Here is a 12640-nt window from a genome sequence, read left to right as displayed (position 1 = left end):
ACAATAACGTCTGAAATGCTTCATTATACTCCCAGGTGATAAACTTATGAGCTACACAAAACTTACAGCTCAAATGATTATTTACTTGTTCTGATATCTGTAAATTTGAGAATAATACACTATTTATTTGTCTGTTTGTTGCAAAGCTGTAAGGGAGGTATACAATTTGGCGCAGGGTTTACCCCACTGCTAATTGCCATGCCGGAGGTAAGCAAATAGCGGGGATTACCCCGTGCGCGAGTCCACATAGTCCAAATGAACCTCATAGCTCATGGAGCTGTGACGTAAAGTCTGCGTAAAAAAACACAAAATTGGGTTCGCACGCGGGTTAAAAACCCATTCATCCTGCATTTTATGCAGATTCAGTCGATTTCCACTTCTGAATCCCGATTTTTCGCTGCAGGAAGAAGGCTATTTAAATGAATAGCCTTTCCCTGTGCCACAAGGAATTTTGATGGCAATTAATCGTGGGTGATTACTGTCACTTGGAGAAATTGTATCTTTACTAATATAAGAATGTTGTGTCTGTCTATATGTTCCAAGTTGCCGCAACAACTACTGAACTGATTTTCATGAACTGCATCATTTTGTAGTGGAAATTCCTGGAAATAACCTGCACTTTGTTTCATCTTCATCCATCAAGTTAAAGTTGAGCAATAACATAAACAAAATGATTTCACATTTTCAATGTAAGAAAGAAGTGTGATACCATGTTCACGGCTGGTAAGGGGTGGAGGGAGAGGCGCTTTATGCCTGCGGTCACTTGAATAGGATAAGGCTACATAGCAGTCTGTGCACAGGGCACACAGTGACATTGGTGTGAGAGGTGGGTGAATAGGAGAGGTTACATAGCAGTCTGTGCACAGGGCACACAGTGACATTGGTGTGAGAGGTGGGTGAATAGGAGAGGTTACATAGCAGTCTGTGCACAGGGCACACAGTGACATTGGTGTGAGAGGTGGGTGAATAGGAGAGGTTACATAGCAGTCTGTGCACAGGGCACACAGTGACATTGGTGTGGGTGAATAGGAGAGGTTATATAGCAGTCTGTGCACAGGGCACACAGTGACATTGGTGTGAGAGGTGGGTGAATAGGATAGGTTACATAGCAGTCTGTGCACAGGGCACACAGTGACATTGGTGTGGGTGAATAGGAGAGGTTATATAGCAGTCTGTGCACAGGGCACACAGTGACATTGGTGTGAGAGGTGGGTGAATAGGATAGGTTACATAGCAGTCTGTGCACAGGGCACACAGTGACATTGGTGTGAGAGGTGGGTGAATAGGATAGGTTACATAGCAGTCTGTGCACAGGGCACACAGTGACATTGGTGTGAGAGGTGGGTGAATAGGAGAGGTTACATAGCAGTCTGTGCACAGGGCACACAGTGACATTGGTGTGAGAGGTGGGTGAATAGGATAGGTTACATAGCAGTCTGTGCACAGGGCACACAGTGACATTGGTGTGGGTGAATAGGAGAGGTTATATAGCAGTCTGTGCACAGGGCACACAGTGACATTGGTGTGAGAGGTGGGTGAATAGGATAGGTTACATAGCAGTCTGTGCACAGGGCACACAGTGACATTGGTGTGGGTGAATAGGAGAGGTTATATAGCAGTCTGTGCACAGGGCACACAGTGACATTGGTGTGAGAGGTGGGTGAATAGGATAGGTTACATAGCAGTCTGTGCACAGGGCACACAGTGACATTGGTGTGGGTGAATAGGAGAGGTTATATAGCAGTCTGTGCACAGGGCACACAGTGACATTGGTGTGAGAGGTGGGTGAATAGGATAGGTTACATAGCAGTCTGTGCACAGGGCACACAGTGACATTGGTGTGAGAGGTGGGTGAATAGGAGAGGTTACATAGCAGTCTGTGCACAGGGCACACAGTGACATTGGTGTGAGAGGTGGGTGAATAGGAGAGGTTACATAGCAGTCTGTGCACAGGGCACACAGTGACATTGGTGTGAGAGGTGGGTGAATAGGATAGGTTACATAGCAGTCTGTGCACAGGGCACACAGTGACATTGGTGTGGGTGAATAGGAGAGGTTATATAGCAGTCTGTGCACAGGGCACACAGTGACATTGGTGTGAGAGGTGGGTGAATAGGATAGGTTACATAGCAGTCTGTGCACAGGGCACACAGTGACATTGGTGTGGGTGAATAGGAGAGGTTATATAGCAGTCTGTGCACAGGGCACACAGTGACATTGGTGTGAGAGGTGGGTGAATAGGATAGGTTACATAGCAGTCTGTGCACAGGGCACACAGTGACATTGGTGTGAGAGGTGGGTGAATAGGATAGGTTACATAGCAGTCTGTGCACAGGGCACACAGTGACATTGGTGTGAGAGGTGGGTGAATAGGAGAGGTTACATAGCAGTCTGTGCACAGGGCACACAGTGACATTGGTGTGAGAGGTGGGTGAATAGGATAGGTTACATAGCAGTCTGTGCACAGGGCACACAGTGACATTGGTGTGGGTGAATAGGAGAGGTTATATAGCAGTCTGTGCACAGGGCACACAGTGACATTGGTGTGAGAGGTGGGTGAATAGGATAGGTTACATAGCAGTCTGTGCACAGGGCACACAGTGACATTGGTGTGGGTGAATAGGAGAGGTTATATAGCAGTCTGTGCACAGGGCACACAGTGACATTGGTGTGAGAGGTGGGTGAATAGGATAGGTTACATAGCAGTCTGTGCACAGGGCACACAGTGACATTGGTGTGGGTGAATAGGAGAGGTTATATAGCAGTCTGTGCACAGGGCACACAGTGACATTGGTGTGAGAGGTGGGTGAATAGGATAGGTTACATAGCAGTCTGTGCACAGGGCACACAGTGACATTGGTGTGAGAGGTGGGTGAATAGGATAGGTTACATAGCAGTCTGTGCACAGGGCACACAGTGACATTGGTGTGAGAGGTGGGTGAATAGGAGAGGTTACATAGCAGTCTGTGCACAGGGCACACAGTGACATTGGTGTGAGAGGTGGGTGAATAGGATAGGTTACATAGCAGTCTGTGCACAGGGCACACAGTGACATTGCTGTGGGTGAATAGGAGAGGTTATATAGCAGTCTGTGCACAGGGCACACAGTGACATTGGTGTGAGAGGTGGGTGAATAGGATAGGTTACATAGCAGTCTGTGCACAGGGCACACAGTGACATTGGTGTGGGTGAATAGGAGAGGTTATATAGCAGTCTGTGCACAGGGCACACAGTGACATTGGTGTGAGAGGTGGGTGAATAGGATAGGTTACATAGCAGTCTGTGCACAGGGCACACAGTGACATTGGTGTGAGAGGTGGGTGAATAGGAGAGGTTACATAGCAGTCTGTGCACAGGGCACACAGTGACATTGGTGTGAGAGGTGGGTGAATAGGAGAGGTTACATAGCAGTCTGTGCACAGGGCACACAGTGACATTGGTGTGGGTGAATAGGAGAGGTTATATAGCAGTCTGTGCACAGGGCACACAGTGACATTGGTGTGAGAGGTGGGTGAATAGGATAGGTTACATAGCAGTCTGTGCACAGGGCACACAGTGACATTGGTGTGGGTGAATAGGAGAGGTTATATAGCAGTCTGTGCACAGGGCACACAGTGACATTGGTGTGAGAGGTGGGTGAATAGGATAGGTTACATAGCAGTCTGTGCACAGGGCACACAGTGACATTGGTGTGAGAGGTGGGTGAATAGGAGAGGTTACATAGCAGTCTGTGCACAGGGCACACAGTGACATTGGTGTGAGAGGTGGGTGAATAGGAGAGGTTACATAGCAGTCTGTGCACAGGGCACACAGTGACATTGGTGTGAGAGGTGGGTGAATAGGAGAGGTTACATAGCAGTCTGTGCACAGGGCACACAGTGACATTGGTGTGGGTGAATAGGAGAGGTTATATAGCAGTCTGTGCACAGGGCACACAGTGACATTGGTGTGAGAGGTGGGTGAATAGGATAGGTTACATAGCAGTCTGTGCACAGGGCACACAGTGACATTGGTGTGGGTGAATAGGAGAGGTTATATAGCAGTCTGTGCACAGGGCACACAGTGACATTGGTGTGAGAGGTGGGTGAATAGGATAGGTTACATAGCAGTCTGTGCACAGGGCACACAGTGACATTGGTGTGAGAGGTGGGTGAATAGGATAGGTTACATAGCAGTCTGTGCACAGGGCACACAGTGACATTGGTGTGAGAGGTGGGTGAATAGGAGAGGTTACATAGCAGTCTGTGCACAGGGCACACAGTGACATTGGTGTGAGAGGTGGGTGAATAGGATAGGTTACATAGCAGTCTGTGCACAGGGCACACAGTGACATTGGTGTGGGTGAATAGGAGAGGTTATATAGCAGTCTGTGCACAGGGCACACAGTGACATTGGTGTGAGAGGTGGGTGAATAGGATAGGTTACATAGCAGTCTGTGCACAGGGCACACAGTGACATTGGTGTGGGTGAATAGGAGAGGTTATATAGCAGTCTGTGCACAGGGCACACAGTGACATTGGTGTGAGAGGTGGGTGAATAGGATAGGTTACATAGCAGTCTGTGCACAGGGCACACAGTGACATTGGTGTGGGTGAATAGGAGAGGTTATATAGCAGTCTGTGCACAGGGCACACAGTGACATTGGTGTGAGAGGTGGGTGAATAGGATAGGTTACATAGCAGTCTGTGCACAGGGCACACAGTGACATTGGTGTGAGAGGTGGGTGAATAGGAGAGGTTACATAGCAGTCTGTGCACAGGGCACACAGTGACATTGGTGTGAGAGGTGGGTGAATAGGAGAGGTTACATAGCAGTCTGTGCACAGGGCACACAGTGACATTGGTGTGAGAGGTGGGTGAATAGGATAGGTTACATAGCAGTCTGTGCACAGGGCACACAGTGACATTGGTGTGGGTGAATAGGAGAGGTTATATAGCAGTCTGTGCACAGGGCACACAGTGACATTGGTGTGAGAGGTGGGTGAATAGGATAGGTTACATAGCAGTCTGTGCACAGGGCACACAGTGACATTGGTGTGGGTGAATAGGAGAGGTTATATAGCAGTCTGTGCACAGGGCACACAGTGACATTGGTGTGAGAGGTGGGTGAATAGGATAGGTTACATAGCAGTCTGTGCACAGGGCACACAGTGACATTGGTGTGAGAGGTGGGTGAATAGGATAGGTTACATAGCAGTCTGTGCACAGGGCACACAGTGACATTGGTGTGAGAGGTGGGTGAATAGGAGAGGTTACATAGCAGTCTGTGCACAGGGCACACAGTGACATTGGTGTGAGAGGTGGGTGAATAGGATAGGTTACATAGCAGTCTGTGCACAGGGCACACAGTGACATTGGTGTGGGTGAATAGGAGAGGTTATATAGCAGTCTGTGCACAGGGCACACAGTGACATTGGTGTGAGAGGTGGGTGAATAGGATAGGTTACATAGCAGTCTGTGCACAGGGCACACAGTGACATTGGTGTGGGTGAATAGGAGAGGTTATATAGCAGTCTGTGCACAGGGCACACAGTGACATTGGTGTGAGAGGTGGGTGAATAGGATAGGTTACATAGCAGTCTGTGCACAGGGCACACAGTGACATTGGTGTGGGTGAATAGGAGAGGTTATATAGCAGTCTGTGCACAGGGCACACAGTGACATTGGTGTGAGAGGTGGGTGAATAGGATAGGTTACATAGCAGTCTGTGCACAGGGCACACAGTGACATTGGTGTGAGAGGTGGGTGAATAGGATAGGTTACATAGCAGTCTGTGCACAGGGCACACAGTGACATTGGTGTGAGAGGTGGGTGAATAGGAGAGGTTACATAGCAGTCTGTGCACAGGGCACACAGTGACATTGGTGTGAGAGGTGGGTGAATAGGATAGGTTACATAGCAGTCTGTGCACAGGGCACACAGTGACATTGGTGTGGGTGAATAGGAGAGGTTATATAGCAGTCTGTGCACAGGGCACACAGTGACATTGGTGTGAGAGGTGGGTGAATAGGATAGGTTACATAGCAGTCTGTGCACAGGGCACACAGTGACATTGGTGTGGGTGAATAGGAGAGGTTATATAGCAGTCTGTGCACAGGGCACACAGTGACATTGGTGTGAGAGGTGGGTGAATAGGATAGGTTACATAGCAGTCTGTGCACAGGGCACACAGTGACATTGGTGTGAGAGGTGGGTGAATAGGAGAGGTTACATAGCAGTCTGTGCACAGGGCACACAGTGACATTGGTGTGAGAGGTGGGTGAATAGGATAGGTTACATAGCAGTCTGTGCACAGGGCACACAGTGACATTGGTGTGGGTGAATAGGAGAGGTTATATAGCAGTCTGTGCACAGGGCACACAGTGACATTGGTGTGAGAGGTGGGTGAATAGGATAGGTTACATAGCAGTCTGTGCACAGGGCACACAGTGACATTGGTGTGGGTGAATAGGAGAGGTTATATAGCAGTCTGTGCACAGGGCACACAGTGACATTGGTGTGAGAGGTGGGTGAATAGGATAGGTTACATAGCAGTCTGTGCACAGGGCACACAGTGACATTGGTGTGAGAGGTGGGTGAATAGGATAGGTTACATAGCAGTCTGTGCACAGGGCACACAGTGACATTGGTGTGAGAGGTGGGTGAATAGGAGAGGTTACATAGCAGTCTGTGCACAGGGCACACAGTGACATTGGTGTGAGAGGTGGGTGAATAGGATAGGTTACATAGCAGTCTGTGCACAGGGCACACAGTGACATTGGTGTGGGTGAATAGGAGAGGTTATATAGCAGTCTGTGCACAGGGCACACAGTGACATTGGTGTGAGAGGTGGGTGAATAGGATAGGTTACATAGCAGTCTGTGCACAGGGCACACAGTGACATTGGTGTGGGTGAATAGGAGAGGTTATATAGCAGTCTGTGCACAGGGCACACAGTGACATTGGTGTGAGAGGTGGGTGAATAGGATAGGTTACATAGCAGTCTGTGCACAGGGCACACAGTGACATTGGTGTGAGAGGTGGGTGAATAGGATAGGTTACATAGCAGTCTGTGCACAGGGCACACAGTGACATTGGTGTGAGAGGTGGGTGAATAGGATAGGTTACATAGCAGTCTGTGCACAGGGCACACAGTGACATTGGTGTGAGTGGTGGGTGAATAGGATAGGTTACATAGCAGTCTGTGCACAGGGCACACAGTGACATTGGTGGGAGTGGTGGGTGAATAGGAGAGGTTACATAGCAGTCTGTGCACAGGGCACACAGTGACATTGGTGTGAGAGGTGGGTGAATAGGATAGGTTACATAGCAGTCTGTGCACAGGGCACACAGTGACATTGGTGGGAGTGGTGGGTGAATAGGAGAGGTTACATAGCAGTCTGTGCACAGGGCACACAGTGACATTGGTGTGGGTGAATAGGAGAGGTTATATAGCAGTCTGTGCACAGGGCACACAGTGACATTGGTGTGAGAGGTGGGTGAATAGGATAGGTTACATAGCAGTCTGTGCACAGGGCACACAGTGACATTGGTGTGGGTGAATAGGAGAGGTTATATAGCAGTCTGTGCACAGGGCACACAGTGACATTGGTGTGAGAGGTGGGTGAATAGGATAGGTTACATAGCAGTCTGTGCACAGGGCACACAGTGACATTGGTGTGAGAGGTGGGTGAATAGGATAGGTTACATAGCAGTCTGTGCACAGGGCACACAGTGACATTGGTGTGAGAGGTGGGTGAATAGGATAGGTTACATAGCAGTCTGTGCACAGGGCACACAGTGACATTGGTGTGAGTGGTGGGTGAATAGGATAGGTTACATAGCAGTCTGTGCACAGGGCACACAGTGACATTGGTGGGAGTGGTGGGTGAATAGGAGAGGTTACATAGCAGTCTGTGCACAGGGCACACAGTGACATTGGTGTGAGAGGTGGGTGAATAGGATAGGTTACATAGCAGTCTGTGCACAGGGCACACAGTGACATTGGTGTGGGTGAATAGGAGAGGTTATATAGCAGTCTGTGCACAGGGCACACAGTGACATTGGTGTGAGAGGTGGGTGAATAGGATAGGTTACATAGCAGTCTGTGCACAGGGCACACAGTGACATTGGTGTGGGTGAATAGGAGAGGTTATATAGCAGTCTGTGCACAGGGCACACAGTGACATTGGTGTGAGAGGTGGGTGAATAGGATAGGTTACATAGCAGTCTGTGCACAGGGCACACAGTGACATTGGTGTGAGAGGTGGGTGAATAGGATAGGTTACATAGCAGTCTGTGCACAGGGCACACAGTGACATTGGTGTGGGTGAATAGGAGAGGTTATATAGCAGTCTGTGCACAGGGCACACAGTGACATTGGTGTGAGAGGTGGGTGAATAGGATAGGTTACATAGCAGTCTGTGCACAGGGCACACAGTGACATTGGTGTGGGTGAATAGGAGAGGTTATATAGCAGTCTGTGCACAGGGCACACAGTGACATTGGTGTGAGAGGTGGGTGAATAGGATAGGTTACATAGCAGTCTGTGCACAGGGCACACAGTGACATTGGTGTGGGTGAATAGGAGAGGTTATATAGCAGTCTGTGCACAGGGCACACAGTGACATTGGTGTGAGAGGTGGGTGAATAGGATAGGTTACATAGCAGTCTGTGCACAGGGCACACAGTGACATTGGTGTGAGAGGTGGGTGAATAGGATAGGTTACATAGCAGTCTGTGCACAGGGCACACAGTGACATTGGTGTGAGAGGTGGGTGAATAGGATAGGTTACATAGCAGTCTGTGCACAGGGCACACAGTGACATTGGTGTGAGTGGTGGGTGAATAGGATAGGTTACATAGCAGTCTGTGCACAGGGCACACAGTGACATTGGTGGGAGTGGTGGGTGAATAGGAGAGGTTACATAGCAGTCTGTGCACAGGGCACACAGTGACATTGGTGTGAGAGGTGGGTGAATAGGATAGGTTACATAGCAGTCTGTGCACAGGGCACACAGTGACATTGGTGGGAGTGGTGGGTGAATAGGAGAGGTTACATAGCAGTCTGTGCACAGGGCACACAGTGACATTGGTGTGGGTGAATAGGAGAGGTTATATAGCAGTCTGTGCACAGGGCACACAGTGACATTGGTGTGAGAGGTGGGTGAATAGGATAGGTTACATAGCAGTCTGTGCACAGGGCACACAGTGACATTGGTGTGGGTGAATAGGAGAGGTTATATAGCAGTCTGTGCACAGGGCACACAGTGACATTGGTGTGAGAGGTGGGTGAATAGGATAGGTTACATAGCAGTCTGTGCACAGGGCACACAGTGACATTGGTGTGAGAGGTGGGTGAATAGGATAGGTTACATAGCAGTCTGTGCACAGGGCACACAGTGACATTGGTGTGAGAGGTGGGTGAATAGGATAGGTTACATAGCAGTCTGTGCACAGGGCACACAGTGACATTGGTGTGAGTGGTGGGTGAATAGGATAGGTTACATAGCAGTCTGTGCACAGGGCACACAGTGACATTGGTGGGAGTGGTGGGTGAATAGGAGAGGTTACATAGCAGTCTGTGCACAGGGCACACAGTGACATTGGTGTGAGAGGTGGGTGAATAGGATAGGTTACATAGCAGTCTGTGCACAGGGCACACAGTGACATTGGTGTGGGTGAATAGGAGAGGTTATATAGCAGTCTGTGCACAGGGCACACAGTGACATTGGTGTGAGAGGTGGGTGAATAGGATAGGTTACATAGCAGTCTGTGCACAGGGCACACAGTGACATTGGTGTGGGTGAATAGGAGAGGTTATATAGCAGTCTGTGCACAGGGCACACAGTGACATTGGTGTGAGAGGTGGGTGAATAGGATAGGTTACATAGCAGTCTGTGCACAGGGCACACAGTGACATTAGTGTGAGAGGTGGGTGAATAGGATAGGTTACATAGCAGTCTGTGCACAGGGCACACAGTGACATTGGTGTGGGTGAATAGGAGAGGTTATATAGCAGTCTGTGCACAGGGCACACAGTGACATTGGTGTGAGAGGTGGGTGAATAGGATAGGTTACATAGCAGTCTGTGCACAGGGCACACAGTGACATTGGTGTGGGTGAATAGGAGAGGTTATATAGCAGTCTGTGCACAGGGCACACAGTGACATTGGTGTGAGAGGTGGGTGAATAGGATAGGTTACATAGCAGTCTGTGCACAGGGCACACAGTGACATTGGTGTGGGTGAATAGGAGAGGTTATATAGCAGTCTGTGCACAGGGCACACAGTGACATTGGTGTGAGAGGTGGGTGAATAGGATAGGTTACATAGCAGTCTGTGCACAGGGCACACAGTGACATTGGTGTGAGAGGTGGGTGAATAGGATAGGTTACATAGCAGTCTGTGCACAGGGCACACAGTGACATTGGTGTGAGAGGTGGGTGAATAGGATAGGTTACATAGCAGTCTGTGCACAGGGCACACAGTGACATTGGTGTGAGTGGTGGGTGAATAGGATAGGTTACATAGCAGTCTGTGCACAGGGCACACAGTGACATTGGTGGGAGTGGTGGGTGAATAGGAGAGGTTACATAGCAGTCTGTGCACAGGGCACACAGTGACATTGGTGTGAGAGGTGGGTGAATAGGATAGGTTACATAGCAGTCTGTGCACAGGGCACACAGTGACATTGGTGGGAGTGGTGGGTGAATAGGAGAGGTTACATAGCAGTCTGTGCACAGGGCACACAGTGACATTGGTGTGGGTGAATAGGAGAGGTTATATAGCAGTCTGTGCACAGGGCACACAGTGACATTGGTGTGAGAGGTGGGTGAATAGGATAGGTTACATAGCAGTCTGTGCACAGGGCACACAGTGACATTGGTGTGGGTGAATAGGAGAGGTTATATAGCAGTCTGTGCACAGGGCACACAGTGACATTGGTGTGAGAGGTGGGTGAATAGGATAGGTTACATAGCAGTCTGTGCACAGGGCACACAGTGACATTGGTGTGAGAGGTGGGTGAATAGGATAGGTTACATAGCAGTCTGTGCACAGGGCACACAGTGACATTGGTGTGAGAGGTGGGTGAATAGGATAGGTTACATAGCAGTCTGTGCACAGGGCACACAGTGACATTGGTGTGAGTGGTGGGTGAATAGGATAGGTTACATAGCAGTCTGTGCACAGGGCACACAGTGACATTGGTGGGAGTGGTGGGTGAATAGGAGAGGTTACATAGCAGTCTGTGCACAGGGCACACAGTGACATTGGTGTGAGAGGTGGGTGAATAGGATAGGTTACATAGCAGTCTGTGCACAGGGCACACAGTGACATTGGTGTGGGTGAATAGGAGAGGTTATATAGCAGTCTGTGCACAGGGCACACAGTGACATTGGTGTGAGAGGTGGGTGAATAGGATAGGTTACATAGCAGTCTGTGCACAGGGCACACAGTGACATTGGTGTGGGTGAATAGGAGAGGTTATATAGCAGTCTGTGCACAGGGCACACAGTGACATTGGTGTGAGAGGTGGGTGAATAGGATAGGTTACATAGCAGTCTGTGCACAGGGCACACAGTGACATTGGTGTGAGAGGTGGGTGAATAGGATAGGTTACATAGCAGTCTGTGCACAGGGCACACAGTGACATTGGTGTGAGAGGTGGGTGAATAGGATAGGTTACATAGCAGTCTGTGCACAGGGCACACAGTGACATTGGTGTGAGTGGTGGGTGAATAGGATAGGTTACATAGCAGTCTGTGCACAGGGCACACAGTGACATTGGTGGGAGTGGTGGGTGAATAGGAGAGGTTACATAGCAGTCTGTGCACAGGGCACACAGTGACATTGGTGTGAGAGGTGGGTGAATAGGATAGGTTACATAGCAGTCTGTGCACAGGGCACACAGTGACATTGGTGGGAGTGGTGGGTGAATAGGAGAGGTTACATAGCAGTCTGTGCACAGGGCACACAGTGACATTGGTGTGGGTGAATAGGAGAGGTTATATAGCAGTCTGTGCACAGGGCACACAGTGACATTGGTGTGAGAGGTGGGTGAATAGGATAGGTTACATAGCAGTCTGTGCACAGGGCACACAGTGACATTGGTGTGGGTGAATAGGAGAGGTTATATAGCAGTCTGTGCACAGGGCACACAGTGACATTGGTGTGAGAGGTGGGTGAATAGGATAGGTTACATAGCAGTCTGTGCACAGGGCACACAGTGACATTGGTGTGAGAGGTGGGTGAATAGGATAGGTTACATAGCAGTCTGTGCACAGGGCACACAGTGACATTGGTGTGAGAGGTGGGTGAATAGGATAGGTTACATAGCAGTCTGTGCACAGGGCACACAGTGACATTGGTGTGAGTGGTGGGTGAATAGGATAGGTTACATAGCAGTCTGTGCACAGGGCACACAGTGACATTGGTGGGAGTGGTGGGTGAATAGGAGAGGTTACATAGCAGTCTGTGCACAGGGCACACAGTGACATTGGTGTGAGAGGTGGGTGAATAGGATAGGTTACATAGCAGTCTGTGCACAGGGCACACAGTGACATTGGTGTGAGTGGTGGGTGAATAGGATAGGTTACATAGCAGTCTGTGCACAGGGCACACAGTGACATTGGTGTGAGAGGTGGGTGAATAGGATAGGTT

The 12640-nt window shown here is 49.5% G+C and overlaps 1 protein-coding gene across 1 annotated transcript in view; it reads left to right on the top strand.

Annotated features, from left to right (window-relative positions):
• LOC148535054 (E3 ubiquitin-protein ligase PHF7-like) overlaps positions 1–12640 on the top strand; it is a 72373-nt gene that overhangs the window by 40457 nt on the left and 19276 nt on the right. The gene's annotated exons all lie outside the window — the stretch shown is intronic.

This window comes from Taudactylus pleione, unplaced genomic scaffold (genome assembly GCF_031769625.1).
Source record: "Taudactylus pleione unplaced genomic scaffold, aTauple2 ptg000061l, whole genome shotgun sequence".
NCBI lineage: Eukaryota > Metazoa > Chordata > Amphibia > Anura > Myobatrachidae > Taudactylus > Taudactylus pleione.
This window is presented reverse-complemented; position numbering and strand designations above follow the sequence as displayed.